Raw genomic sequence first — 25,461 nt, forward strand, 5'->3', positions numbered from 1 at the left:
TGATCTTTTTGTCATTAATGAGCACTTACTTCAAAAATAATTTTAATTGCAGCCTTGTTTTTAGTGGAATCTATGTTTGCAACCACCCAGCATTAAAATTTGAGACTGAATGTTGTGCTTTGTCATCATACTTACATTCCTGTTATCTCTGGTTGGAGTAAGCTAAACGCTGTCCAATTTTCATTGTTAGCAGCAATAACTGTATAAGCCATGGGTGACATAACTTTACCCGCTAGCTCCTGGCTGTTAATATAAAACAATGCTAGACACAAAATTTGTATGAGCACTTTAAATATGATATTGATTCTACAATATATCCACCTGCTTCCATTTTATTGGTTCTCATGAAGTAGGGTTTTGAAAAATGCCACAGACCTCTTATAGCACAGATTAGAATGGATTGCTTTTAATATTACCTCCAATAACGAGTCTTTGCTCCAAATGGCCATTTCCCTTCATTGCGTGAAGAGTCAACTTCCATTTGACAAGACATTTAGTGTGGCTTATGTGGCACAAACCGTGCATAAAGTTTCAAATTGAACTGTGGGGGGAAATTTGAGGATATTTGTGGGTGCTCTCTCAGAACACGGAATTTCAGGGTCATTAAAACACTTCTCTCTCCTGTATATCAATAGCCCGAATGTTACATTTCCCCCTCTGCCATTAGTCCAAGTGGTCTAATTTAAAGTAGCGACACTGTTGGCTTTTGCGTGATAAATGACCCATATGAGAGCGACCCACAGTGGGTAATGGAAGGAAAGGGTTTGGTTACAAGCAGTTAGAATACAAATATCCTGCTTTTCTTTTTTTCTCTTTGGTTCAGGAGTGACACTGTGTACGAGATACAGTATAATAACCTGTCTGTACAGTGAATACATGTTTCTGTTTAGCAACCTTAATCTCTATATATGAACTTTTTTTTTTTTATCCAAGATTCTAGTTATCCATTTTAATATGAAATAACATAATAATGCGTGCATATCTCTATTCTGGGTCTCAAATGGTTTGTCTGCAAACTCTAACTATAAAAACTAAATGTAAACTATGACTTACTTACCGTTCTCCTAAAAATAGCACACCTTGTCGTCTTGTCTGCAAACAGCGTCATGTTTTTCACAGTACATCTTTCTTTCACACAAAATAAAACTCGTGTTTTATTTTCTCTAATGTGTAATGTCGGATATTAAGCGATAGTCTTGCAATGGCCGTTGCTCGGGATTTTCACTCTGTTTGATGTGGCCTGGCTGGTCTCAGACATAACAGACATAATTTATACCAGGCTGCTTAACAGATGGTGGAAGGTTTTTCCCTACAATCAGACAATGAAATGACTCTTTCTACCCCTGATTGGATAAATGCATCCCTTGATTGGCTGTCATGGGCCGGCCTTTGCTTGCGGTTTCCAGCTGGATAGACATGGTTGTACTGGGAAACATCTGATTTCTTCCCAACTGTGCTCCAATCTAAACAGCAAAATAAGTTTTTTGCCATTGCCTTCCAAAATGACCATTATGAATGTTTTTATGGCAGGATGACACACTTTGACAGTGCCTTCCATAACACATATGAACATTTAGTCCATTTCTATGACCGTTTTTTGATCTGCCACCAGTACGTGGCCACCGGTACGTTCTCACTCCAAATACCCAGATTTTTTTTCATTTTCAAACTTACAGTCTCAGGTGACATCACTTGAGTCAGTTCATCAGACTTCACACAGCCCCCTCTGGACCTACAAGAGGCTTTATGCAACTCTTTTCACTTAAGCAGTATTACTCCTCAAGTATTGTGGACAGAATTTGACATGTGAAATTGGCGGAGTTCCCCTTAAAGGTTTTGTTAGGTTTAAGCAACTAAAACCTAAAAGAGCCATACATTGATTTTTGGTAGGAAACCGGACGCACAGTCACAGGCTTTGTTGACCCATCTGACCAATTCGACATACATCCGCAGAGGTTTTGCAGTGCTAGCAACATCACAATTCTTCCGCCTCTCCTACTGAAATTTGTTGTTATTCGGATGGCCACAAAAGGCCTTCGTTAAGAAAAGGTGCCATATGTTAGAATGTTTTGTCTCATTTTCCGTGAGGGAAGTCTTACTCCAAACTATGCCAGCTAAAATCTAACCACTCCATCACTCCACTGATCAGGCAGATGTGTTGGGTTGCTTTAATGTAGATCTCATTTTTCGCACCTGGATTCTTGTGCAAAAACTAAGCTCGGTACGGCTATTTAAGGATCCATTACGTTTCTTCTCAATGCCCTGGATTCTGTGCATGTATTTCCACTTCGGTAACTGTTACCTGATGACAGTGATCACAACCATTTCTGAACAGCTGCTATTTAAATGCCAATTCAATATAACACCTACCAGCCAAACTGTGATATGTGCTTGGCCCCCATTCACACCCATGGTTGCCAACACTCAGCCTTTATAAATTCCAGTCCAAAATAAATATGTTTTCATCTATTTACCAACTATTCAGTTGAACTCTAAGTCTGCCTCATAAATTGTTTGCTGCCACCAATGCTCTACATTCACGAGGAGATTTTTTATTTTTTATTTTTTTTAAAGCCCAATCTCTATCTGAGCCTACTCTGTATCCTGGTAAAGTTGAGTCACCACAGTGGGGGTTGGCTGGTACACAGAGGTAAATTAACTCCAGTGAGCTTTCTGCCGGCCTCGGAAACGCAAACAATATTTTTGTCATGATCTCCCGTCGCCCCCTGAAAGAAAACTCATATTTAAAAACAGCACTGTATTTATTACGCCGGTTTCGTCCAGCACATAGCCAAACTACTCAGTAGTTGCAATATAAATAATTAAATGGAGATAGCAATTTATAAAACCCTAATATGACTTAGAATCTGTGGCAGATATTAGTGCCCTTCACATATCCTTGGTGTTACGGTAACGTCAAGATGTGAATTTTGCCCTGTTGCACCACATCTTTTTCATTATTTCCAAAGCAAAATGTTGTTTTTCTGGAAAGGCTGTTATTCTTTCAGGCACAGAATTAATACATGTCATAACAGCTGTTGCAAAACATCAATAATCTGTCAAGCAATGGGGAAAAAAAAAAAAAAAAAAAAGCAGGCTTTAACTGAGAATGAAAGAAATTGGCACAGACCAATAGAAGCAACAAATATGTCGTCTGTCTGGGAAGATTTGGAGAGCTCCCATGAAGTGGCTTGCAATTACAATCCACGTGTCACCACAGACAAGGAGATAAACAACACTCTTTCAATTTGTATTGAATCAGCCACAGATATTGATTGGAACGAGTGTTTCATAAATGTAATTGCCTTTTTGATTCTGATCATTGATCTAAATCGAAGCGATTGTCTATGAAATGTAAAAAAAAAAAAGATATATTTATAAATTGTGTTATCAGCGTCTGAAAATGTATGACATTAAAACTCGATCTCCATATCAATTTAAAATATCACAGCATTGATTGATTTTGATAGCACGCAATAGAAGGGGAGTTATACCTCCAGACACACATGCAGCGTCCACTGTGTCCAATTTCTTTTTCAGTCCATTTTCACAATAGAGAAGAATGAAACTGTAATTTCATAGTTTTCAATGTGACTTAAAAAGTCATTAGGGAAGGGGATGCGGGTGGGGGGGGATAGGGGGGGCTCACCAACTTCTGTGACATGCCCTACATTTCCTATACGTGAGCTCTGTCTGGAGGCAGCCAGCCGACAAATACATCACTGACCAGTCTGAGAAGACATTTGCTCACGACGATATTTGTAATGCAACACTTTTGGGAGAGGTATTTCTCATTTAGTGACATAGCGGGGGAAGGATAGATATGGTAAACAGTGGCTCCTGAGGATAATTTGACCTCAGAAAGGCAAGGCCATTTATTTTCCTTAGCTTAATGATACAGATACGGTTGTATTTTATGAAGAAGTACTGCCGCAGCCAGACATTTGTGTGGCTTCCATCCTGAAGCAATATAAGGAGCACAAGGGTAGAAATATACATACAACAGCTTCAAAAAAAAAGTTAGCTTTACATTGAGCAGCATTAGGGGCCTTTGGCAGGAAGTACGAACGAAACAGACACCATTGCAAGTTTCCTGCTGGATGACTATCTCTGTAAAATAGGATTAAATCCGAGTCAAGCATGTGATTGAAGTTCTATTGTATTAAGAGCAAATGTTTTCTATCTAAAACGTATACTGCACATACTTGACATATGTACAAGATGCCAGACAGTAACGTAGAAATTCATCACGCTAATGTTTGCATCATGTTTTACCTTTTCATGCCCCTAGAATGTCCCGTCTTGACAACTCTGGATTTAGAGAAGCATTTTCCACTTTGTGAGTTCGTTTCGATGTGCTCAACTCATAATTATGTTTGCTCCGACAGCCAGTGAAGTTAATATCTCTGGTGCACTTTCAAGCTCTAACCCTTACCCGAAACCTCATCAGAAGCTTTGAAAAGAAATTCACCTATACCTTACCTCTAAGCTCCTGGAGCCTCTTAAGCGCATCAAAAACCCTGCGCCGGAAAAGGGCTCCTCTCTAACTCTTGTCACTTGATTACTAAATTGTAATCAAAGGCCAGAATTGGGTGGGCATTATCTACAAGTAACTCTACTGTTTAAGAATGTTCATTTGTCAATAAAATATGACCGCTGACAGCTCACTGAGCCCGTAATGGATTCTTTAGCAACCTTATCAAAGATATTCTTTGAAGAACAGCACAGCCTGAGGGGTTTTTCTGCACTTTCAGTAAGAAGACTCCCCTAAAGACCTGAATAGATTTTTTTTTTTTTTTTTTTTTTCCAACACGCGAGACTGCACCTTTACGGTGACTCAGCATATTTATAAAGCCCAATTATTCAAGATGCCCCAGATTAACTTGGGAGTTCCGTCGCTGTCGCATATCAAACAAAATTTTGACACAACCCGTCTTTGTCAACAAGCAAAGCGACGGAGCACATTCATCTCCCGTGTTACAAAGACTTGGATCCGTGCCCAAAAAAAGCAAATAATTTTTCCCATACAACATCTTCAAATAAAAAGGAAAAGCCTTTCATTTGTTTCCTGCCCAGAGACACTTATTAATCAGCCACAATATGAGTTTGATTCTTTGTATATCTGTTTGTATAATCCTAACGAGTTATGCAAATAAAATAAAGTTTGAATTAATTTTAATGAGTGCACAACAAAAGGGGCAGAGCTAATTAACTAAATTCCTTCTCTTTGAAAAATGGGTAACACTGACCCCCCGTCGAATATAAAACAAAGCCAGGAACATTAGAATATTCATTATAAAACATATTTATGTAACAGTGTGAGGTTTATGTGACCATGCGTCCCATGGGAGGAGGAGGCAGATTGTAAGGTGGAAATATATAGTTTAAGCTTCAAAGCACAAAAAAGTATATTGTATTAATTCATTCTGCCGCCTGCAGGGACTAAAGGAAGCGTAGAGGCATTATGTGCTTATATTTGCTCCATCTCTGCCTCAGTTTCTGTCCCCAGTAATTTCCATTTTGAAGTTTAGGTGCTGATTTAAAAATGTTCCTTCTGTAATAGACAAAAATAGATGAACATAGAAGAATGCACTCAGTCAAGTTCTTTTTTTTTTTTTCCCCTTTCTCCACATAGCGTTTTTGTTTCACGTATCCTTGAGCAATACGGGACGCTACAATGGCTTAAGAAGATGTATGGCTCTACCAGAGTACTATACCTCTATACCATCAGGTATAGTCATTAAGGGACACAACAGGATAGGATTTCTAATAATGAATGCAAGGACACGGACAAGAGGAAACCATTAACACTGTGAAGAAGAATCTTATAATAAAGGTGAGACCAGTGTCGTGCTGTTAATAGCTACAATTATCCATCAACGAGCAAATGAGCCATCAACATTTACTGCTAGCTCTCAATCACGCAAATCAGCCCTGATTCTGTGGAACAAGCTCCTCGCCACCTTTGGATCTGCTCTAATGCCAGGTAGCATTTCTTTTAATCCCCCTGTCTGCCATTTGCACAGTCATTAACCATTGTTGCACCGCTCTCAACAATGGCTGGAAGTTGCATCACATCCCTTAAGTACCACATCTGGAGAGAGGGCTTGACACCAATAAGCTTCAAATGTATAACAGCCACACTAGGAAAAATAAAGATGTCTGAAGCGAGATCGTTGTGGTGCAGATGCATTAAATATCGTTACAAGAAAGTCGTTTGAGAACTGATCCCAAATGTCAGAGCCGCCCTAGTCTGCAAAAGGATCAACCTCTGTAACCTGAATAGGCAGCTTGGCAATAAAATAAAATTATATAAAATAAAGAACATGTGTTTTCATTCGTTTGTCGACCAACTAACAAGCAGGCTAATTTACTAGCATGTTATTTCGACATGCAGCTAACATGTAGCTTGTTGTAAATCAAGTCTGGGGTGGTTGCCAGCAAACAAGCTAATCATCTCTATTCCGTATAGGTGGCCGCGTTGTAAATTTTAAGCATATCAAAGGACTACTGTGTAATCTAATGGGTCCCTAAAATAGAAATATTTTTAGGAAAATATCCCTAAATGTTTTAAACCAATGGATCGAGACAGGAAATGTTTTGTAGGCTAAGAAGCATTTTCTGCTCAAGATGGCACGGGTCTGCGTGTAATGACAGCAGCAGTAAATAGATGAGCTTTTTTCCCCCACAGGAGGAGAAGAAGAAGATTTGTTCTTATTGGCTAAAGGTCCAGCCACGCCAGAGAGTGTCACACCAAAAATTCATCTGTGCTTCTTGGCAGAATGGGCAGTGCCAGAGGCTTAGTGATGTAGGGTCTATTTGCAAGGCCAGTTGGCAAACTAACAGCTATTGTAACACACTAGCAAGCGGGGGACATGCTAGTGCTAGTCTGTCACAATAGTTCCCATGATCTTTCTTCTCTAATCTTTCTCCTCCAGAGAGGAGGTAAAATAAAAATGGAACAAGACAGCTAATGAGCTGCGGTAGCTTCCTCTATTTTGGACTCTCCAGTTCTCCGTTCCCTCAAAGGTCAGACTATCAAGGCAGCTTTGTAATGGTCAGTGGTGCCGATTCACGATTCCACTGAATGTGAATTAATTTTGCCACCTTTGTGACAAGGCCGTAACGGTTCTACGATTTACAAAAGTAGCTGTGCCTTCTGGAAATTAATGCTGTCGGCCAGTCTTTGAGTTAAACTTGAAATTATTGTCCTACTGCCAGATGCAGCCAGAGATTCTGAAACGATTTGGCCAGTGTGTTTCCTCGTTCGAGATGGAAAGCTCTTCAGAAGAATTTTCGGTGACAACAAAGTGGCTTGTTTTCAGTTGTGCTGGTAACAAAAATAATTGTATCATATACCTGAATTAAGCTTTTAAATTAACAGAATGCCGATAGGAGTCTATACAGTCACGCACAGTCGTATCAGTTGTTTCTCATAGCGAGAAAGGGACCTTTGGTGAAATCCATAGGAAAAACACTTAATTCTCCTCACAGCAAAGCTGCTCAAGCGCTGAGGACCTGGTGGCTACCAGAGGGGGCATTAAATGGCCTGAAGCCCTCTGTAAATACAGCCTGTCCTTCTGTGTTACAGAGCAACTCTGGCATGCTACTTCTCTGGCCTCCCCCATGGCAAACCAGCTTTGAAATGCATGGTTTATTCAAAACTGAACCGTTGGACCTAAAAACTTCCTAATCATTACCTACATTATTTGTTTTACTCTTTGGATAACACTGCATCTCAATGAGTTACCCTTACAGTTTGAATTAATCAGAGACGGACAAGAAATATCTGAGATGTTTTCATGAGTTCTATTCATGATCCTCTGTACCTCATTAATACGCATGGTTGTAAACCTTTGCCACCTGCTGCGTTGATTCTTTTTTGAGAGCCGACCAATAGATAATAAATATAAGAAACAATAAGCTGTTTTTCTGATTCTAACTCACTGCAATCATGACGTATTAACTATAATATGCAAAGAACTGAAAGTCAGTTTTCTAACAGAAACAAAACCTAGGTCATGTTACCGTGATTTCACCAGTTAAATGTTAATGAAGATATCATACATTACAAAATAAGATAACGACCCCGCAGCGTTACTGTAGATGTGAACGAACTCAAACCCGAGATGTTCTTCTCAGTGTCATGGTGGCGCCGTTCACGTCTCCCTTGCCAGACATTTCCATTTGTGTTTGATATCAAAGTACAGATCCCCCGCTCGTTTATGAGCCGGTGTTTTACACCAAAACAACCGCCTGATCTTCTGGGCCTGCTGGAATAAACGAACACCTTCGAGCTCATAATGATGGTTAGAGGACCTGTACCTGCAGGTATGAAGGTATGATCCTTTTTATTGATGATGGCGCTGGAACAAAGGTCAGTGGATGACCGAAGTGATTACAGTTCATCCTGAGGCGGACGCGGATGTCTGACCGCACGCGGGACGCGGGAGTCGAACCTCAGTCTCTGATGCCAAAGTCATTTGCTTTCATGTGGTACAAATGAAACATTTCCAATTATAATTATCATTATATAAACAGGCTTTTTTTAGAGACAGGGTTGCTTATCTGTGTTAGCTCCACTTAACTTTGTTTACTGAAGAAATACCCACTAACGTTGAGAAACATCCCAGGTACTGTCACACTCATCTTTCCTCATCGCCTCTTCATTCTCTGTGGAGTGGTACCGTACATCACTGTAATACAACTGATAAATAGGGCGCATTAAACTCCCTGTCTTGTCCCGGGCTGTGAGAAAGACAGGAAGAACAACACATTCCCAGTGGCTAAAATGACATTGTTCACTGCACACTGGAAAAGCGGAAGCTTTTAAACAGGAGAGTGACGTCTCTGGACAGTCATGTCATTTTTCAACGTCGCAAAGCTCGGCCGCACATTCCCATCCCAGCTCCACGTTACTCCATACGGTACCGCATTTCAGACTGACCGCACCTTAAAAATCATCCATTAAAAACCTCTCATGATGGCCAGATATGAAGTTTTGTTCTTTTACGGGGTGTAGGTAGTATATATTTAAGTAAGAATTTTACCTCAGTGATGCACCGCAGTCACCCCATTGCTCGGAGACCTCCGCTGGCTTCCTGCATTTCACAGAATCAACAACAAAGTCATGCTCCTCACCTACAAGGCACCGCGTGCCTCGGCTCCGGAGTAAATCTCAGAACTCATCTCTCACTGCTGCCCCTCTCCTCGCTCTCTACATCCATCTAGCTCTGGACCTTTGGATATTCCTAGCACAGGGCTCTTTGCCTCCACGCTACCTCCCACAGTCACAGCCACGAGCAATATTGGTTCTTGAAGACTTGCATTTTTGCAGAAGGAATTGACATATGATTGAATTGTTTGTGTGTCCAAGCAGTATTTGTTTCAGCAGTATTAGTCATTTTTTTTCTAGGTTCAATGCTAGCTAGAAGCTATGCAGAGTTCTTTTTCTGTTTGTTTGTTTTCTTTCTCCCAGGACTCAGTTCTGCTTCAGATGTTTAGCTTGAGGCACAAAGTCGGTGTTATTCTATGTTTTTTATTGTTGTGAAGAAAACCAAAGAAATTACCAAAACCATCAATGTGTGCTCGTCCGTCTCGCAATACTTTCCGACTCGCCCTCCCCAACCCTAAACCTACTTGTTTCTCGTGAATTTCTGAATCTCCAGGTCACAAATGTATAAAAATATACCCAGCTTATCCTTTTAAATATCTATATTTTGCGTTGTGGAGCAATATTTCCCATTGAAAGAGCCGAAGAACCACGTGAGTAAGATGCATGAAGTGGAAGAGAAAAAAAAATGTAAATGCCAGATACATGAGAAAATGTCGTGCCAGTCTGTTTGGTTTTGCTCTACCGCAGTACCTCAAGTAGACTGGACCCGTGCGCGTTTTTTTTGGTAAAGTTTCACCGAGATTCTCTGTGCCCTATAAAGAGAAAAAGATGAGGAAGCTCAGTGTTGTCCTCACTCTGTCATATCTGATGGATCTGTGGCTTTGCAGAAAGTTTTGCCCTAGTTTTGAAGTGAGGAGGTCCGGGGGTGAGAGTGAAAGGTTTGCCTCAGGCGTCTGCAGCTGTGTGATGGTCTGTTACTGGGAGTTTTTCCCAACCCACCGGGACAGAAACAACTCTCTGGTCAGTCTCATTCTCTGACCCATCCGGATGGGAACAATCTGTTCAAAGCCCTTCAGATATATTATATTAATTATTGCATATAATAGACATAATATTAATAAATATTATAAAAAGTATTAAAATCTACACCAAATGTAATAATAGATAGATAGAGAGATTTTACAGAATTTCTATCAGAATTTATTTAGAATGACTAGAATTTCTCATTCCAAAATATCTCCAGGGTTGATTGGTTTGTTCCTTGTTTTTGTGTCTGGCAGACTAGCAATTAATATCTGTTGCTCTCCAGCATGACTCGAAGATGATATTTATTGGAAGATCAATGCATGTTTTCTTCAGTATTGTTCCAATTTCCTTTTGAGTCACGGAGGTACTCAAACTGATGTAGACAGGCATGAAACCTGTTGTCCTCACATTATTTTCTGCTAAAACTACGGCTTTGGGTTTTCAATCAGCATACGATTCTCTTCCCGAGCTTCTTTTTTTTTATACAGGCGCTTTTGACACAGCAATTGCCCGGACACGCGCAGTATTCGGTCGGGATGCGGTGCCAGATGGATCCGTTTTCAGAGGGGGTGTTGCAGAGTTTGGGTATTTCTAGGAGTGCTCTTTCTCTGTTGTGGTAGTAAAAGAAAAACTTTGCTTCCTCACAAAGGGGTTTTGAAACTCAGTGTGCCAAAAAATATTGCATCTATTTTCTGTGAAACCATTGCTCGGAGAAATGATGGTGTTTGCATGAGTATTACTTATTCTTCCAATCGCAAAAAGGTCAGAGGTCATTGCAGCCGTGACGCTTTTCAGGGTTAAGGAACATTCCCAGTTTTTGAACCGACATATTGACGTGAACACAGGCAAATGAGAAATGCAAAAATCCATTTTTGTTAACTGCTCCCATCTGGAGAATTTATTTTTTGAAACTGATCATCCACTTAACTCTGGTGTAGCATTTAAGTGCTCCGGTTGTGTACCCCTCAGAAACAGGTGGTGGGTGTGGTGGCAGACTTTCATTCAGCTGCACAACAGCAAACACATTTTAACTCTGTTTATAACATGAAAAAACGGCATGTTGTACGCTAACCGGTACATACACAGTTTATTCCTCTCATATTTATTTTCAATGTCATAATTTTCCCATAAAAAACAACCAGGGAGACAAGTTTCTTAGGGATCCATTAATAATGCATTATCACTCAGCAAACTGCAGTGAAATGTAATGTACCTTGACCATTTTTAAAGCTTATTTAATTGTTAAATATTTAAGACGCATATCCTCCAAACATAAGGTTGTGTCACTGAACTGACACCGTGCCGCCGCTGTGACAGTGCTTGCTTTGCAGTCTGCTCTCGCATCTGCCAAGCGTGTTTGATGGCACATCAGAGGACACGGTAAACACCGATAGAAACCATCTATCTTCCCGGCAACCTGTTTTTATGGATTCACTCCAGTTTAGATGCTACCTGTCATAAATATAAAGGTGCCGTGATCATTAGCAGCTGTGTCGGGGGAGGGCACCTCGTAAGAGTTGTGGTATGTTTCGTATTCTGATTGCCTTGTCCACTTCAGGAAAATAGTTAGTTGAAATTAACTCTCACTCTGATCATGATGACAATGTAGCAATAGATTAGCAATATACATACTTGAAACACAATTACAAGACACCACTCCAAGTGTTACTTTTCAAGTAGTTGGCTCTCATGTCAACTGTGCAGTGATTATATATTATTCATTTCACCTTTTAATCATCCTGACAATTTATTTTAATTAAGCCCGAATAGGTGTGTAGTTCATTATGACTGTTTTGATAAAAAAAAAAAAATGGATCAAAAAAGGAATCATGATTACGAAGTTTGACAATGAATAATCTTACAAGTTGCTGCTTTTAATAGACATGTGGGAGAAGCGGAAGCTGCAGATTTAAAACTTTAAATTAGAAATAATGTGCTGTACAGTCTAACAAAATGTTTAATGCTTGTGGAATTAAGAGTTGGCAAGGCACTGTTAGATGTATATTGGAGCTTTGTATTTGTGCGAAGTCAGGATTGTGGCAAATACAACTTCAGCATTAGAAGACACTACCTGAACGTCCTGCTGAACTGAGCGCTGGTGTAAGCACATAGTCTGATGTGAGACATGTTTAAGTGAGGCATTGTGTCCGGTAATAGCGCACTCCTGTTCGACAGCAGCAAAAAATTACAGGTTCATTTCCATTGTAATTACTCTCAAGAGTCTCGTCTGTTAAAACTTAAAGCTCCGTTCAAGCGCTGTGCTTGTGGTTGCCACAAGGCTGGGAAAGCTTTATTTGACTGCATCCATTCTTGATTTGGCTACGAGACCAGTTTCTCTCGCCTTTCTCTCCTTCCGAGGGGATTTTCCAGTTAGGTCTTCGGTGTCGCGGTCAAGAGTAATTTGTTCCGAAGTTGGCCTGCTGTTTTGTGATTGTCCACTAACAGGCAAAGCACACAAATCCGTTGACAGGTTGTACAAGGAAGTGACGATAGCAGGGCAGGAGGATCACATAACGTTAACTTGTGAAGTTAGCAATTCAACAAGGGCACATAACTTCAGCAAGGTTAAGCCACTGGCTTTCCAACAGCAGCAGACGTGGTGACGCAGTTGGTGCAACTCCTGGCAAGCCTGGTAATGTCTTAAACTTTCTATTGTGTTTAGTAAGTTGGTACACGGAAGATTTCACGATAAAATGTTTTTGGATTACTAAGGTAGGAAATTGGCTGAAAGGCTGAGCAGGAACACCCATTACTTGCAGGAGTAGACTCAGATTTGACTCTGATATTCATTCTTTGGCAGCTTGGGACCAACTGAGTTGGTTTCCAAATTTCGAAATTTGTGGGAGGGCCCTTCCCTGATATGCTCCTTTAAGTGACTTTTCAAGACCCTGTCAATACCACAAAGAATGCAATTTAATACTGGATCATAAGCCAGAATAAATTAATTATATCCCATTTTTTCAGCACTGCCCAGCAGTAAACAACAATCATTCCTAATGAGATACATCAGCTAATTAATAATGCCTCATGCCATTATTAATAGAAAATGGATAGATCGATGGATTTACCATTTAAAAATGATTATTTAATTTAAGTTTTTACTAAATTGAAACGTTCCATTATGAGCAGGGGGCTTCCTTGCGACTGTAGTTGGCAGTGGTGACGGTGTCTCGTGGTGCTGACTGAAGCTCCATAAAAAAGGACTGAACAGCCCCAAGCACACACAATCCCAGTCACACTTTTAGGTCTCCCGGCAGCCTGCAATTGTGTCCACAAATATTTTAGGCAAGCGAAAACATTTAAAACTTTAAGTTAAGTTCGAGACCTGCTTCTACCCTGTCCTACCACATGGGAAAAAGAACTTCAAAACATGTCAGATTCTGGATGCCCATGCCCAAAAGTATTTAAATAAAACCACGAGGCCACGAGCAAGATGATCCTCGGCCCCAGCTGGCTGATTCATTGTGAAATGGACACATCATTCAGCGTCAATTAAGTCTTTGTTTCTAACTTGGTGCTGACATTGTAGTTCTATAGTGTATTCTCCTGTGACCCCAGTCAGCCATCTTTTTTTTGAAAAATGCTTCCAAACATGCACCAGTTGAGCCACTTCAGGTTTTGCCCAAATTGAAGCAACGTTCCGAATAATTACGCGATCTAACGGCTCACTGTCCCTCCAGTGAATGTTATAACCGTCGGCCGTCTTCTTATGGACAGCGTGAGTCATGACAAACGCTGCACTGAGGGCTCAAAACACGAGAGGGCCAAGGACGAAGGATGTAATGATCCCGGGGTTTAATGTGCAAACCACAAAATTCAAAGACGTATCAGGGGATGACATCTATTTGCTCTGAAGGTCTTAATTTCGTGATTGAAACTGAGAACGCGCCCGCATGCTGGTTGTACAGTATGTGTCAATGCGTACACACACCCTAACGGACCAGACACCCTGAGGCTGTATGTGGGTGCGCATACCGTATAGTGTCTGTGTATGCGGCGGGGTATGTGCGTGTGCGTCTGTTAGCAGAAGCTAAATGGGTTTTGCCTCCACTGGCCCACATCCGTGACTATAACAAAGCATTTTGTCTTTTCCCGAGGGGCATTACTTAGCACAGTGACATCAGGAAGAGACACCCGAGACTGCTCAGTGTTTATTGAGTGAACTGGTGTGCTCACCAATTTCTGTTTTAAGGGGAATAGTCTATTAAATATATGATGTTTCATGATCTTGAGAATGATAATGCCACTTAAAAACAGCACTTTATAGTCAGTGTTGTCTTGATTAAAAAAAAAAAAAAAAAAAAAACTCATCTCCCTGCCACTCTTAATAGCACATTGTTTTAATCAGTAAAACAATGCTTTCCCCTCAGAGGCACGCAGTGGCAGACACAAGAAGCACTGACAAGATCACTTCCTCACATACGGCGTCTGGGTACCCACACATGGATACAAGACACATGAACACGCAGAAACTAACACACGCACAAGAGCAAAGATAAAAGAGGATCCTAGTTAGGGGTTTCCGCCTCTGTTGATTCAGGCCAAAGGGGCTACCCGGCACTTCTGGAAAGCCATCGTTTTGCATTCTAATATTGTCGTAACCGTTTTGAAAATCCACTTGGTTTGGTCAGACAGGAGACTCGGTGAGGGCCTAACCTACAGGTTCAAGATTTAAGAGGAGCTGTTCACCCCCTTCGCTAGCAACACAACCACCACAGTTACATCAGCAAACCCAACACTAATTGTTGGTCACATCTGACGTCTTTCTGCATCCGATTCCTCTTCTGCACCTCAGGGAAACGACCGTCCTCTTAACAATCTCAACGAAGCTTGGCCAAATATAAGAAGTAACAACTTTAACAGAGCATTAGTGGAGCTAGACCAATAGTAGCCCAAAAACGAGTTATTTCATTAATGTCATTGCATTGTTGTTTCTAATTTATTTTTCAGTTTCCTATCAGACATAATTGAAACCCACATGGAAGACGCCGATGAGAACCTGCCGCGGTGTCTGGTGCATTGTTTTCTTTGCGTGTCGTAATGACAGTGTTTGTATTCGGATCCCCCGATGTGTCACTCTCATCATATACGGCGGTTCTTCGGGGTTTTGTTCAGCTGTCACATTGTATTGAGTGGCCACCGAAACGCCATCATGCCCTTCGATTTCTCCATTTGTCCAGTCTCTGGCTCCTCATTTGTGTTTGCTCTCCTTGTTGTTATAAAATAATTATCAATTCCAGTGTTTGGTTCTGACAGACTGCTTTACTGCCACTGCACATGGTCTTTTTCAACAATAACACCAAATTAAAAAGTTGTTTTCTGTTTTTAGAAATAGTGGGCGAAGTGGTTGATAAAACAACATTTTCATATATCAGTAGTGAATGAATAAAATAGGAAAACATGCAGTACATCCAATCACTCAATGCTAATGCTATACTGATAGAGTAACAGCAACAATGCCTAAGGGTTCCAATCCTGTTTTAGGATTTCAAATTGCACTTTAGATTTTGATAAACTGTTTGAAATCGCAGGTTGAGATTGAAAAATGTTATGTGCCCAGCTGATTATTTCCATATCATCCGTGGGTAGGCATCCACTGATTTCGCTTTATCATGGGGTGAAGGAGAGGAACACACCATGGGCATTTGAAAAGTGCCCGTTTTCCCATATCATAAGCACGCAAAAAGACGAGCAAATCATAACAATCAGCTGAACGATACACAGAGAGATCCCCATGAGGATGTTGATTCTCAGGTGGATCAGCACTACTAGCTGCCATTTTCTTTTCCGTTAATATAATGGAGCTTTAACCTCTCACTTCCCCATGTAAGACTGCCACTGTAACTAGGTAATACCAGTAAAACCAGCAGTTTCTTTGAATAGGTTTTTAAATGTTTTTTTGGCACTTATAATCAAAAATAACATGAACTAATGTATGTGCCTAGCTAATTATTTATCTGTAATTAATCGGCAGACGATCATTTTGTGTCATTGTGATACAGTACAGGAGTGAAAAATGCCTGTCAGAAAAAGAAAAGATTTAAATAATACTTTGTTTTTCAATTATCCAACAGACCAGCAAACAAAAAAATGAGCTGGAGGCAGCACAGAGCTGCAGATTATTATGCTGATTCTCAGTTGTACTAGCAGCCTTTTTAGATTACAATGAGTCATTTTCATTTTCTCAGTGTCAAAAATATACAACCCTTCAGGTCTCTTGTGAAAGTACCACTGTGTTTAGTTTTGCTAAAGAACTTAAAAAGATAAAGGTGAATCTGAATATATATATATATAGAATATGTAAAGAAAGCAATTAGGAGATGCAATTAATAATGAGAGAGTAGGTGAGAAAAAACACTGTTTTATGTACTCATGATGGCTCATTGCAAAACAAGCATCTCATCTGAGAATGAACTCAAAGCAAGCAAAGGCACAGCCATACGAGCTAACTGGCTATTTTACTTTCTCAAAGGTAGGCAGTAGCGCCATTGGCAGACATCCAGCCGTGTGAAGGTTAAATGGTTTGGGAGGTTCACGACCTTCTCTGCATCCTCAAGCACACTTGTAAAGATTAACTTCCATTTGACATTGCATAATCATTTGTCTCCTTTATTTATGTTGTGTATTATGTGTCTTTTATCTATTGTATCTGCTTGTTCCTCCATCTTTCAACCTGAAAGGCATATACTGTAAATGAGACGCGATTGATCCCTTCAGGATAAACGTCTGAAGGAGCCTTACGGTCTCAGGTAGCAGTTGTGAACACAAATCACAACAGCTAATGATGATCAGAAAAGCCCTAATCCTGCAATTCATGGACAGGAGTTACTGAGACAGCAATGCCCCATAAAGCACTGCACGGAAAAAAAATGAGATTTCCGTCTCTGCCGTGGTTATTCTCATACTACCAGGTTAATTATGTAATATAGGCCAAAAAACAGGAGGCAGATGCAACACCTTGATCTCTCACCCCAGAAAGCACCTCATACACCCGAGTTATAAAAGACGACGAGTCCTGACACTTTTCTGGTGGGTTTCGCTCATGGAAACGGGGCTGCGGGACGGGAGGAGATGGCGCATAGCACATCGGAGGCTCGGTCTGTCAGAAAGCCAACGCTCTCCATGAATCAGACAGTGTGGCGAGAAAGAGAGGCGGGATGAGGATGATGGTGTAAAAACATATTATGAGGTGAGCATAAAACAGGGCGGAAAGAACACATCGCTGTCATGGATCACAGGTGGAGGAAATGAAGTCGTAACACTGCCAGATTTGCCCATTACCACACAAGTAGTTCCACATACTGGTTGAGAAACTCTTCAGTTCAGTGCAGTACATTTCCGCTGTCCGGCAAAAACCTCGTAACTCTACTCGTGGTGAATTTTATATTTAAATTTCAGGAAATGTCATGCTCCTCCCGGGGACTGAGATGAAATTTGTCTTTTTCAATATCAGACACCCATTCAGAATCTATTGGATAAACTCAAAAATGCATGATTGTGAAGCTGATAGCGGGGCCTATTTTTCTCAGATGGATTTTACAGCATAGCAGTGAAATGCTTTACTATGTGAACAAAATCTCCACACACCCCAGACTCCCCACTTGTCTCTTCGGGTATCAGATTTCATAATCTTGCCAGGTTTTCACTCATTTACTCGGTGTAAAACAACAATACCGTGGTCATTTTCAATTATAGTGACGGGCAAAAAACATTACTGTTGCCGAGATCAATGCACGAGACAAAAATCCCCCTCCTCTGTTTGCCTCTGTGTTGTGCCGTGCGTTCTATCAGGACCCTACGAAAGCAGATCTAAGAGGAAGTCACATGCAATCCTGCCACTGTATCGATTTTAATTATCCCATTACTGAGCCTGGAGGTCTTATAAAAACAGATAAGCTAAAGACCTCCATCTAATTACATACCAAGCGGCATCGTGCATTTATTTTATTGTTGATTAAAGTTGCTTCGATTTATGTTAAATAACAGTGTGATTCAAATGCAAAGCGTATTAGCTTTGACGGAGAGGGGCCGGGGGTGAGAGAGTGGGAGAGAGAGAGCTTCAAAGACGCAGAGGAAGTGTTACAGAGGGTACGTCCACACTGAGCTGGACAAATCTGAAAACACATCTTTTTCGTCCTGTTCTAGCCCTCTCTCCATGGGTTTTCAGGACCGAAAATAGCATTTCATTAGCGGCGGCGCGTTGCTTCAGGTAACCGTACGATGAGGAAATATTATTCAGGACGGCCAGTTTGAGCAGTGTTTTTTTTTTTTTTTTTTTCTTTTTCAGGCACATCAGATGCCTAAACGCTGCAGAGCTATTTATAATAGTATGAGACCGAGGTTAATTCATTTTCTCACGAAAGTTATCACAGCACCAATTGTTTCATCATCTGCTGCAAAGACGCAAGGCACACGGTAGAATTATTCATGCTACTGGCTGAGCTACCCGTAAGTGCACCCGTACACATTTGCTTGGCGGACGCAGTGCCTTGCCGGATGATGCTGCATCACGTTCGAGACTAAGGTTAAGCCGGGTGCAACTTCTTTAGCCATGCTAGCGGCGGGGCTCTGAGGGTGGCCGGTCGGGCCACCCCTTTGCTCCAGACTGAGATATCTCAACAACTGTTGGACGGTTTGCCATAAAATTTCGTACAGACACCCGCGGTCACCATTTGATGAAGCCTTCAGACTTTGGTGATCCTCTAGTTTCCCCCCTAGCTGCCACCCTTAGGCTGACATTTTGGATTTCAGTGAAATGTCTTGACAACTACTGGAGGGATTTTCACGAAATCTGGGACAGAGGTTTACAATCCACCTCAGGATGAGTTGTAATAACTTTGGCGATCAAGGTCGATCACTCGCTCGTGATCACCTTTTGCATTTTAGTGTCGACGGGGACAACGGAGCTTCTGGCTATGTAGCAGAAAAGTCAGAAAAACAACTGTCTCCTCTTAGTCTCTCTACAGAAAAAATATGAATGCAGCTGTCGTCATTAGCCTGTATTTATAATCATTTTTCTAGCACGATTCCTGTACAGAAAGGACTTGAAAATGCGGGTCGGCGTGCAAGTCATTTTCACACTTTTAAAGCATTTTCCGATTTGGCTGGCTTAGTGCGGACATAGTCTCAGGTGGGTAAAAGAGATGCAGGGACAAATGCAGAGAATAGGGAAGAGGGAAAAGAGAGAGGACGAAAGACTGTGTGAGAGAGGGGAAGAAATAGGAAGTAGCAGAGTGGAAAGGTGAGGGCGTAAAGCTTGAATGCTTCAGCACCATTGCCAACATAAACAGTGCTGACCTGGAAAGCCTCTGTGTGGTGGAAATCAGCTTTAAGAAACCCTTTTAGAGACTTCCTCAGGGGATTAATACTGTTTTGGTGTTTGGGGTCTCTCATTCTCTCTCTCTCTCTCTCACTCTCTTGCTCTGTTTGTGTGCATGTGTGTGTGTGTGTCCATCACACGTGTGTTTGTGTCTATAATGTGCGCAATTGGTGTTGAAATGCCCCGTGTGAAACAGATAAAGGCAGCATAAAGTGGAGTGCAAGCTGCTGTGCGTGCATGTGTGCGGGAGAGGGGGGACAGAAAGGGAGTCAGAGAGCAAGAGGAAAGGCTGATTGGCATTTTAGTATTATGTAGAGGCAGAGATGCAAGGGAGGCGGAAATAATTCCGGTGGTTGAATTAAACCTCAACGGGCAGAGTGCACGATCCACAGTTCTTTACAGGGCAAGTTTAACCAAACTTAAACGGCAAGGAGGGAACTCTAGCCTAAAAACATATACAGATGTCATGGCAGGAATGTGTTTTTTCATTCCCTTCGTGATCCCTTTTTTTTTTTTCCCCCCCCCTGTGTTGGACCATTGGAGCACGGAGGGGTTATAATTGCAATCTACCAGTCGGGAATTTCCAGTTTATGACTTTGAATGGAATGCGGCATTAGTCAAGAAAGTGCTACCACTTTGGCTGTAAGAAATGTCAATTTAATGGACAATTAGATCTGGCTTATTATAAACTGAATTGTTTTTGTAGGTTTGAACACCGTTTCTCTTGTCTATGATACGTTGTACTCACAAAAGTAATCTGCTGAAAAAAGCAGTGACATCACTAGGAAGACAAGAGTAATTGCATGATTACCCAGCTTGAGAAACAGTTAGACAACTTTTTTTGGAGGAAAAAAACAACGGCAAACAGCAAAATAATTACCCAAAGGGTCGGCTGTGAACATCTATCACAGTTTACCGACCTTCTGGTTCAATTTGGAAGCGGTTTCCTGGGCAATGAGGGATTACTCCAGACATTTCAGGTGCACTCAGGTGTATCACGTCAAATGAATTGGTAGAAAAGATAGTTAAACTTTTAGGTTGTAAAAAAACCACTCTGTCTTTTGGACTTAGTTGTCGCAATGTTGCCTTGTTCCCAGATGTCAGCGGTTAGCTTTGGTGAGTTGGTTGTTAACGTCACTGATAGAAATGATGGCCAAGCCTAACTTGTAAAATGGAATTAATTATCATTTTAACTAAACTTCAATTTGCAAGAAAAGGAGATGGAGCAAAGTCAGGGAGATAAAAAGAGGGAAAACCTCCTTGTTTGTCTTTCAGAGATCCTCTTATCAGCGCTTCCCTAATCGTGGGACAGGGAATGGACATGGTCCAGTGAAGAGCTAATTATCACTGACAACAAACGTCACATCAAACAGGTATTATGTGAGCTGCATGAGGCCTGCTGCACTCAGCGGATCTCAACCGACTATTTTCACTCCGGATGCTAGATTACTTCTGACAGAAAACATACAAATAAAACATTACCAGGGCTTACAGGGAGAGCTCGCAGAGATACCCACTGAGTAAATTATTCATACATTGACTTACTGAAGGAATGAAAGCTTCTGTCTTCTCTCTAATCCCCAGCAAAGCTTTCAGTAATAGTGCAGCGCTCAAGAGTTGCCTCTCACAAGGCTCTATTCATCAAACTTTCCAATGTATGAAATCAGTGTCTGACAGGCTTTTGAAATCCTGCAGCTCCCGCGTTATTATAGCGTTTAGCCTCAAACAGCCTCTCAATCTAATGACTTCTCTGCGATGGTGATTGCTTTGATTTTAATTGGGATGTTCTAGGGGCGCTGCTGCTTCTAATCCAGCTGTCTCCCACCAGTTAGACAAGGGTTGCTCACGGTGAGCTTTTATTCCTGCTCTGAAACCCATCAGAGTGTACCGTGGTTGTCCTGTTGAGTTTAGTGATGGGGGATAGGAGGAAGGAGGGGTGTCATATGTCACAGAGGGATGCCATGTATTTTGCAGGGAAGTCATGGGTAATTGAGAGATGAACTGTAGAAGCCATCGATGTGGGGAAAGTCTCAAATGGACAACGTCCTTGGTCCCCAGAGATGGGGTTATAGTACAGTAAAGTACCATTTAGCTTGTCCATCCTTGAAAAGACTAAGCCATGACCCCTCTGGGGAAAAAATAAAGAGCAGGAAGGGCTTACCTGGTGCATATCTGTCTCTGCAGACAATTGAAGGATCATACCAGGGATGAGGTTTGTTTGTGCAACTGTCCTGTCCGAGGATCGGCAGCGCAGTTTCTCCCCAACGACTTCAACGTCAACTCCTAAAACAACCATACTTCCGATGTATTTCTAGACAGTTTTACTCACAATTATCATATTATTTATGTTTGAGTGTTGAGCATTTCGTGGGGATTTTTCTTGGGATTCTTGTTACTCCTCTTTCTAATTTTCTTTTTCCACTTATTTTCTTCTCTTTTCCCCAAAGTAATCCGGATCTCAGAAACCACAAGCCAAAATTCCCACACCGGTAAAAAGTCTTACCAACTGCTCAGGCACTAAAAACTTATTTCAGCTGAACATATTGTGGTACCAAAAAGGGAGCAGTGTAACGAGAGCGCGAGAGAGAAGTATTCGATTTCAGGGGCTAGATCCTTCGCAGAATGCAGCCAACAAAGGTGTGTCCTTCAAAAGACCCAAAGTCTAGACCGAACCGGCGTCTAATTTTTGTCATTGTTCTCTTACAGCAAATTGAATTGTGTTTCCTGAATAAATTATGCTGAACAAAGAATTTCAGATGTCAGCATGAGTGAACTGGAGGCAGACTTTATTCCCTTTGCCTCAATGGTCATAACTCAAAAAGTGGTAGTTCTCCTCATTATATTTTCAATTAGATTTTTATATTTTGACTCAAAGGGGGCAAAGCTGTACGTTCATATACCTAATGTGGGTATAAAGAGTGCAAATTGTGAGATTGAAAACAGTTTAATAACTTCCTTGTCAAGAAAACTACAGCAGAATGGGTGATGCCATTAATTACATGAATAACTGTATAAAGTTTCCATCTGACGAAGTTAAAGAACTCCCATTATTATCTTAGGGCAAACGTCACACTTTTACAAAACTATGAAAAGAGCATATTTATCCTCAATGAGTCACGAGTTTTTTATTTGTCATGTGTATTTGTGGAACCAAAACAGGAGGAGTACTGTGATGAAAAGCCATGAAACAGGAAGAATATAAAGAAAAATGTGAGTAATATGAGAAATAGTAGAAGCATATGTTTCTCAGCAAGCACACTAAAAATGGATTCCAGGGTGCTGCTGTGTCTGGCCCTGAAATTAGCTCTTGCTGCAGGTGACCCGTGCCACTATGAGTCATTCTCTGCTCCCTGGGATTTAACAGACTAAAGAGTACTGATGGATGGAAACAATGATGGATACCCCCGCATACATATGAGTGGTGGCGGTCTGGGTCAGTGGTTGTCGACCATCCTTGGCTCACGACCCCCAAAAAGGCAAATACTTGGCAAGCCGAAGTCTCTGTTACCTTTGACACTAAATGATGATTTTTTATTTTCCCTTGAGAGACATGACTTCACTTGACTAATTGTTGAAAGAATCCCTGGAGGGTGCAGGTATTCATTATCCTACAAGAACAGGACATTCATCACAAAGATTTAAAAGTTGATAATAAATTTATGCTGGAATTGTATTTTTTAAGATGCCATGAGTCATCGTGTCATACTCCCCAAAATGATTTTTCTGCATTGTTCTAGACTCCGTCACTAGTATCAACTTCTTTTTCAACTTTTCCCGAGTCGAAGGAGTGCGTATTAATTGGCAAACTGTAAAACGAAAACAGATTTTAGGCGACAAGAGGGATGAGAAAGATAAGTGGCAAAAGCAAATAAATACTCAAGACGGTGGCTTGCTTTTCTCTGAGCCTCTACTCTACGCAAACCTCGGACACCCATGGCTACCACTTCACTCAAAAGTATGCGCGCATAACCCTCTTTTGGATGATACATCCCCACATGCAATTTTGTGTTTAGTCACTCCTGATTTCTGACTCCCCCGCACCCCCCCTCCCTTTTTTTTTTTGCCTTTTTCATATCACCTTTGTGTGCTAGGCTTTGATAATATTTCTCCTCTGTACTTTTCTATCTGAACCGATTCCAAAAGAGGAAAATGTAAAGCACTGCATCCATTATTGAAGACCATCACAACCTCGGAACTTTGTGAGACATTTACATTTCATGGCCTCTGTCAGTCCCTTTGGTCAAACACAAAGCTTGTGGATGCTGAGGGCTCAAGCTGACAAGTGCTTGCCGCGCGTATTGTTATGCAAATAGAATTTCCGCATTTGGCATCACTTTTTTTAAAGAATAAAATGGGGAAAGTTTGATTTTAACAGGCCTTCTTGAAACTCCCCTAGAGCTTTGCCTGGGGTTACATGCCATTTATACCCAAGGTTCAGGCAGGTCATGAAAAATGCTATTTGATACCAGCTTTATCTTGCACTGTTTCTTCCGCATGTGGTAGAATGTTGCAGGTAAGTCCACAGCGCATACTGTATTTTTTCCTGCACCCGATGGCTCCCTCTGCATCAAGGCTAGGATAGGGGAAGGTTTAATGATAAATGACAAGGACACACATGGCTCGGAGGAAGGTGTGGTAAAATTTAAATCATTTTAATAAGTGCTTGGTGGCCTGTGAAACTGCCATCCAGTATTTTGCCGTCTTGTGGGCCTGCAGTGATCTAAGTGGTCAGTAACCTATTAGGATGCTTAGTAAAAGAAAAAAAGACAAAAAAAAAAAACGTCGTCTATTGTTGCTGAAGAAATATTCTGTGACAGCAACATTGTGTTTCCATCCCATTTCAATTTGTATGTCTTCTCCTTTAGAAGATTAATTGAAAAGCGCTTCACCACAGTGCTTTCAAGGTTAATACAACACATGCTCAGTTAAGTGCAGGGAAATACACAGCTATACTGCATTTCACAAAGCTTCGCTGGCAGAAGCCATACTATTTTCCATGCTACCTAATGATAAGCCCTCTCTCCCCCAGTTATTTGTAATTACGTTTCTTTTTAGCATTTAGTTACAAAGATGTCAAAGAGGAGGACAGAGAAGGGGGGGGGGTCTAGTGAGCTTGGGGCTGAAGCCGAATAAATATAGAGGTTGAACAGGCTTAGTGAATTTCAAAGTCACCCAGGCGCCTTAATAGCTTTCCTGAATGACTCAGCACATTATTTCCAGTTGTACAGTAGTCCATTACACGGTGCGTTACCATACCCATACAGGCTTTGGACTCCCACCCCCACCCCCACCCCCACTCCTGTCCTTCTGGCTCAGGCCTGGCATGCGTTCAACAAACCACTTGAGCCTGAATGCAAAATTAAGTCCCCTGGCTAAAACTTTAAGGACAGTTCACTCTTTTCAGTGCTTACCCAGGAGCCCGGAGCCTGTCAGTGACACCCGTAACCCTTTGCACCGCGGGCTCTGATGGCAAAGGTGATAGCTAAAAGTGTATTGCATTGGCCGTAAGGCATGGATGTGGATGGAATGAGACAGAAAGAGGGAGATAAATAGAGGAGGAGGGAGCAAGAGAGAGCAATTAGTGGTGCTCTACAGCATAATCCCTGGGAGACAAGGCCCATCAATCATGTTACTAATCCTTTTGTTTCTCAATAAAGATAACCATGCTGCAGGGAGTTAACATTTTCTTAATAAGTCATCCTACTATAGTACACCTGGAATGCCAGATTGGCCCAGAAATATCCTTATCCTTTATGTATGACATTGAGTTGATAAGAAGGCGCTGAGACATACCCAACGAGTATGTTATTCCTGTTATTTTGATAATAGTAGAGTTAGTAGAGGTAGCCAAGAGGTTATAGAATTAGGAAAAGAGTTGCCCGGTAAAATCACAGATGGGCTATTTGCTTTAACAATCCCCCAACCCAATAGCCAAAGTATGTTGTCATTTCCTTCTAAAATTATCATCGAGAGTTTTCTGATGTGGTACCCTCAGCAGGGC

This window comes from Xiphias gladius, chromosome 5, assembly GCF_016859285.1.
Source record: "Xiphias gladius isolate SHS-SW01 ecotype Sanya breed wild chromosome 5, ASM1685928v1, whole genome shotgun sequence".
Lineage (NCBI taxonomy): Eukaryota > Metazoa > Chordata > Actinopteri > Istiophoriformes > Xiphiidae > Xiphias > Xiphias gladius.